Consider the following 6,270-nt stretch of genomic DNA (forward strand, 5'->3'; position numbering starts at 1 on the left):
CAGTTTCTCAAACTGGATAATCTCAGTTGACATATCTTCAAATTTTTTGATTCATTCTTCTGCCAGCTTACGCTTATTATTGAACTTCTGCATAGAATTTTTCACTTCAGTTATATTTTTCAAATCTAGAATTTACATTCTTTTTCATAATTTCTCTTTATTGATACTGTATATTTGTTAGGACACTATTCTCCTGGTTTCCTTAAATTCTTGTTCCATGTTCTGTGTTATAAAAGCCTAATAAACGATGAGTGAGTGCTCCAACACAGAGCCAATCTGTAAAAGACTGAAGAAGTATTTTTTTTCCTCTTTTATTCCTTCCTTTCCTCTTTGTTTCCTTCCTTCATTTCCTTTCCCTCCTCCTTTCCTTTTGTGTTTGCCCCTCCTTCCTTCGTTCCTCCTTTCCTTTGCTTCCTTCCTTAGGAGTTCAACTGACCATACATTAAAGAAACAGAGACTTTAGAGACTATCCCACAAATAGAAACTTTATTCAAGTCACTAAACAAACTACTACAACCAACACTAAGTAACAAAAGCAAACTTTAAAGAGGGGGAAGAATCTGGGGTCCAGAATTATCAAATTATAGTATTTAAAACATACAGTTCTCAAAAAGAAAAATGACAAAGCATGCAAAGGAACAAGAAAATATGGCTCACAAACAGGAAAAACTAAGAGACACTGAGCTCCAGAAGCACAGAAATTGAGCTTGCTATACAAAAACTTTAAATCAGCTATCTTTAATATGCTCAAAAGAGCTAAACAAAACCAGGAAAAAGTTTCTCAACATAAAGAATTATATAAAGAAATTATAACATTCTAGAACTGAAAAATACAATAACAAATGAAAAATTTACTAGAGTTTTTAAAGATGATTTGAACAGAAGAGTCAATAAACTTGGTAAGACAACTGAAATGATCAAGTCTCAGGAGCAGAAAGAAAAAAGAAAAGTGAACAGAGAAGAGACCTGTAGAATACCATCAAGAATACAAACATATGGGGGTGCCTTGGTGGCCAGTTAAGTAGCCGATTCTTGATTTTGGCCCAGTTCATGACCTCGTGGTTCATGGGATCAAGCCCTAATTTGGGCTCCATGCCAACAGCATGGAGCCTACTTGGGATTTTCTCTCTCCCCCTCTCAAAGTTTAAAATAAAATATAAAATAAACTTTAAAAAAAGGAATACAAACATATGCATCATAGGACTCCCAGAAATAAGAGCAAGAAAGGGGCAGGAAGAATCTATGGATAAATCATGGCCAAAACTTCCCCAAAGTGATAAAAAAAAAAAAATCATGCATCTTTATTTTTTTTTTTAATTTTTTTTTCAACGTTTGTTTATTTTTGGGACAGAGAGAGACAGAGCATGAACGGGGGAGGGGCAGAGAGAGAGGGAAACACAGAATCGGAAGCAGGCTCCAGGCTCTGAGCCATCAGCCCAGAGCCTGACGCGGGGCTCGAACTCGCGGAGCGCGAGATCGTGACCTGGCTGAAGTTGGACGCTTAACCGACTGCGCCACCCAGGCGCCCCTGCATCTTTAAATCTAAAAAGCTCAGTTAACTCCCAAGTGTGTAAACCTCAGGGTCCTGCACCAAAACATAAAGCATCAAAAGCTAAAAACAAAAAGAATATTGAAAGCAGAGTAACATCATATAAAAGGGATCTTCAATAAAATTAAGCCAGTTTCTCAGAAGGTTGCTTTAGCAAGAGGTAGGATGATAATATATTTAATAATTGCTGAAAGAAAAAAAAAACCTGTCAACAAATAATTTTGTATCTGGTGAAACTGTCTCAAAAGTAAAGGAAAAATTAAGGCATCATAAGATAAACAAAAACTAAGGGAGAGTGTGGCTGTTGGATATGCCCTGTAAGACATGTTTAGGGGCACCTGTGTGGCTCCATGGGTTAAGTATCTGACGCTTGATTTTGGCTCAGGTCATGATCTCAAAGTTCATGGAATTGAGCCCTGCATCAGCTGGGGTAGCACTGAGCAGAGCCTTCTTAGGATTCTCTCTCCCACTGTGCCCCTCTTCCACTCAAACCCTCTCTCCCTCAAAATAAATTCTTAAGGTGTCCTTCAGGTTTACATGAAAGGACACTAGACAGTAACTCAAAGCCATATGAAGAAATAACACTGATAAAGATAACTACACAGATAAATAAAAAATCACTATAATCAGAAGGAAACTAAGATGACAGCATAACAGGAGGACCCTAGGCTTGCCTCATCCCTCAAACACAGCTAGATAACTATCAAATCATTTTGACTACTCAACAAATCAACCTGAGTTGGATAGAACAAACTTCACAACTAAAGGGAGAGAAGAGGCCGCTTTGAGGAAGACAGAAAATGCAGAGACATGGTTTGGGGAAGAAATGGATCATGGTGCTGCAGAGAGGAGGGAGCTCTGGTCACAGAGAAAGGCGAGAGAGAGAGAGTAGAGAGCACAAGGAGAGCACTTCCCCCAAAGCCATTGGCTGGGAAAATGACAAGGGCTGATTTTCATGAGTTTTTGCAAGCAGCAGGGCTCAAAGCAATATCAGAGTTTCCTTAGCTTGGCTGGGATAGAACCCTGAGGACATTGCCTTACTCAAGAGACAGAGGCAGGGCATGCTGTGCAATCTAAGGAACACCTAAGTGGCAGAGGGAGAGCCTGTTCATTCTCTTTAGAGCACAGCTATGAGAGGTAGCATTACCTCTCTGGGGACAAAAGAACTGGTGGGTGCCATTTCCCTACCCTGCCCCTCAGCATAGGTGCACAGACCCCTGCTGAGGGCAGCCAACCCAGACACTTGCTTTGCTCCATATTGCATGCCACTGTGCTCTGGCACAGCTGCCCTTCTGGGTCAAACCTGCATCAGTCCCAGCATGGTGAGACCCTTTACCAGAGGATCAGTACAGATACCCACCATACTAGGTCCTGGAAATCTGGAATTTTAAAAGTCAGCTGGCCTGGCTGGGATAGAGCCCAGGGTGCACTGAGCTGCTCCAGGAAGGCAAGCAGCCCAGAGACTGAAATTAGGGATCTGAAAAATGTACAAGGGGAATTTATTAATTCCTCTGAAACTGCCTCCCTGAGAGCAGCCAGCATGTACTCCTCTCTCCAGAGAGAAGCTGGCTAGTGCCATTTCCCTCCCACATCCCTAAGCATAAACCAACTTCAGCAAAGAGCACAGCACCAATACTGGCTGCCTGACCTGCTTACACCAAGTCCCACCCCCTCTGCACTCTTCTGGTACTTTCTCAGGCAAGTGTGCCTAAAGAACAGTGCAGCAGACCCCTCCCCCAGAATACCAGCACACACCCCTGTACATGTTTACAGACCATAGTTCTTCAAAGCTTCAATTCTAGTGTAAGTAGCATCAGGTCTCTCTTAATGAGCAGAGCAGAGCACACCTAAGTTAAAACTTGCCACACTCTGGCCAGGGTCCAAATACTGCCCACTTCAGGTAAGAAGAAACTCTGTGGGCAACTTACCTGAGGGATACAGCACCAAAACACAGCAGCAGAGTGTATGCAGGACACTTCCTGGAGCACGAGGCTCTGGACATTTTATCACCTCTTCTTTGTAAAGCCATTACTCTCAGAAGCTGGAAATTAATAGGCTTTCTTAACACAGAAGAAGACAGACCTAGACAAAATGCCAAGATGGGGGAATTCATGCCAAAAGAAAGAACAACAAAAGGTCACAGCCAGGCATCTAATAAAAACAAAAGTAATATGCCTGATCCAGAATTTAAGGCAACAATCATAAGGATACTAGCTGGGCTTGAGAAACCATAGAACACAGCAGAGAGACCCTTACACTTGAGAAACCATAGAACACATCAGAGAGACCCTTACCAGAGAGATAAAAGACCTAAAAATAAATCAGGCCAAAATGAAAAGTGCAATAAGAGTTTTGAAACTGACTGCATGTAATGATCACCAGAATGGAACAAGAATAAGAATCAACACACATACAGGCAAGAGGTCTGAACCAGAATTTAGAGTCAAGATAATAATACTATCTGGAGTTGAAAATAGATTAGAATCCCTTTCTGCAGAGATAAGTAAAAGCTAGTCAGGATGAAATAAAAAAATGCTACAACTGAGCTGCAATCTTGAAGGATGCCACGACAGCAAGGATGGATGAAGCAAGAGCAGTGAATCAGCGATACAGAGGACAAACTTACAGAGAATAATGAAGCAGAAAAAAAAGGCAAAAGAGTATGGTGTAAGAATTAGAGACTCAGTGACTCATTAAAAAGGAATAACATCAGAATCATAGGGGTCCCAGAAGATGGAGAGAGAGAGAGAGAAAGGAGTAGAAGGTTTATGTGAACAAATCATACTGGAAAACTTTCCTAACCTGGGGAATGACACAGATATCAAAATCCAAGAAACAGAACTCCCATTAGATTGACCATCAACAAGGCATATCATAGTCAAATTCACAAAATACTCAGGCAAGGAAAGAGTCATGAAAGCAGCAGGGGAAAAAAAGTCCTTAACCTACAAGAGAAGACAGATCAGGTTTGCAGCAGAACTATCCACAGAAACTTGGCAGACCAGAAGGAGTGGCAGGATATATTCAATGTGCTGAATTGGAAAAATACGCAGCCAAGAATTCTTTATACAGCAAGGCTGTCATTCAAAATAGAAGGAGAGATTAAAAGTCTCCCAAACAAAAATTAAACGAGTTTGTGACCACTAAACCAGCCCTGCAGGAAATTTTAAGGTGTACTGAGGGGAGAAAAGTCGAAAACAAACAAACAAACAAAACACTAAAAAGACAAAAAGGAACAAAGAATAGCAAGGACCAGAGACCACCAGAAACTCCAACTCTATAAGAAACATAATGGCACTAAATTCATATCTTCCAGTACTCACTCTAAATGTGAATGGACTAAATGTACCAATCAAAAGATATATGGTAACAGAATGGCTAAGAAAACAACATCCATCTACATGCTGCGTATAAGAAACCCATTTTAGACCTGAAGACACCTTTAGATGGAAAGTAAAGGGATGGAGAACCATCTATCATGCTAATGGTTGCCAAAAGAAAGCCAGAGTAGCCATATTTATATCAGACAGTCTAGATTTTAAAATACAGACTGTAACAAGAGATGAAGAAGGGCATTATATCATAATTAAGGGGGTCTATCCACCAAGAAGTTTTAACAGTTGTAAACATTTATGCTCCAAATGTGGAAGCACTCAAATATACAAATCAATCACAAACATAAACTCATTGATAATAATACCATGATAGTAGGGGACTTCAACACCCCACTTACAGCAATGGACAGATCATCTAAACAGAAAATCATCAAGGAAACAATGGCTTTGAATGACACACTGGACCGTATGGACTTAACATATATACAGAACATTTCATTCTAAAGCAGCGGAGTAGACGTTCTTCTCCAGTGCACATGGAACATTCTCCAGAATAGATCACATACTGGAACACAAATCATCCCTCAACAGGTACAGAAAATATCATGATCATACCACATATTTTCAGACCACAATGCTATTAAACTCAAAATAAACCACAAGAAAAACTTTGGAAAGATAAATACTTGGAGATTAAAGAGCATCCTACTAAAGAATGAATGGGCTAACCAAGAAGTTAAAGAGGAAATTAAAAAGTACATAGAAGCCAATGAAAATGATAATACCACAACCCAAAACCTCTGGGAAACAGCAAAGGTGGTCATAAGAGGGAAGTAAATAGCAATCCAGGCCTTCCTAAAGAAGGAAGAAAGATCTCAGATATACAATCTAACCTTACACCTTAAAGAGCTGGAAAAAGAACAGTAAATAAAACCCAAATCAGCAGAAGACAGGAAATAATAAATATTAGAGCAGAAATCAGTGTTCTGGAAACAAAAAGCAAAACCACAAACAGCAACAACAAAAGAACAGTAGACCAGATGAATGAAACCAGGAGCTGGTTCTTTGAAAGAATTAACAAAACTGATAAACCCCCTAGACAGTTTGATCAAAAAGAAAAAGGAAAGAACCAAAATAAATAAAATCAAGAATGAAGGAGGAGAGATCACAACCACACAGCAGAAATACAACAATAGAATATTATGAGCAACTGTACACCAATAAAATGGGCAATCTGGAAGAAATGGGAAATTCCTAGAAACATATAAACTACTGAAACTGAAACAGGAAGAAATAGAAAATTTGAACAGGCCCATAACCAGTAAAGAAATTAAAGTAGTAATCAAAAATCTCCCCCAAAACAAGAGTCCAGGGATGGATGGATTT

This window comes from Lynx canadensis, chromosome D4, assembly GCF_007474595.2.
Source record: "Lynx canadensis isolate LIC74 chromosome D4, mLynCan4.pri.v2, whole genome shotgun sequence".
In the NCBI taxonomy this organism is placed as follows: domain Eukaryota; kingdom Metazoa; phylum Chordata; class Mammalia; order Carnivora; family Felidae; genus Lynx; species Lynx canadensis.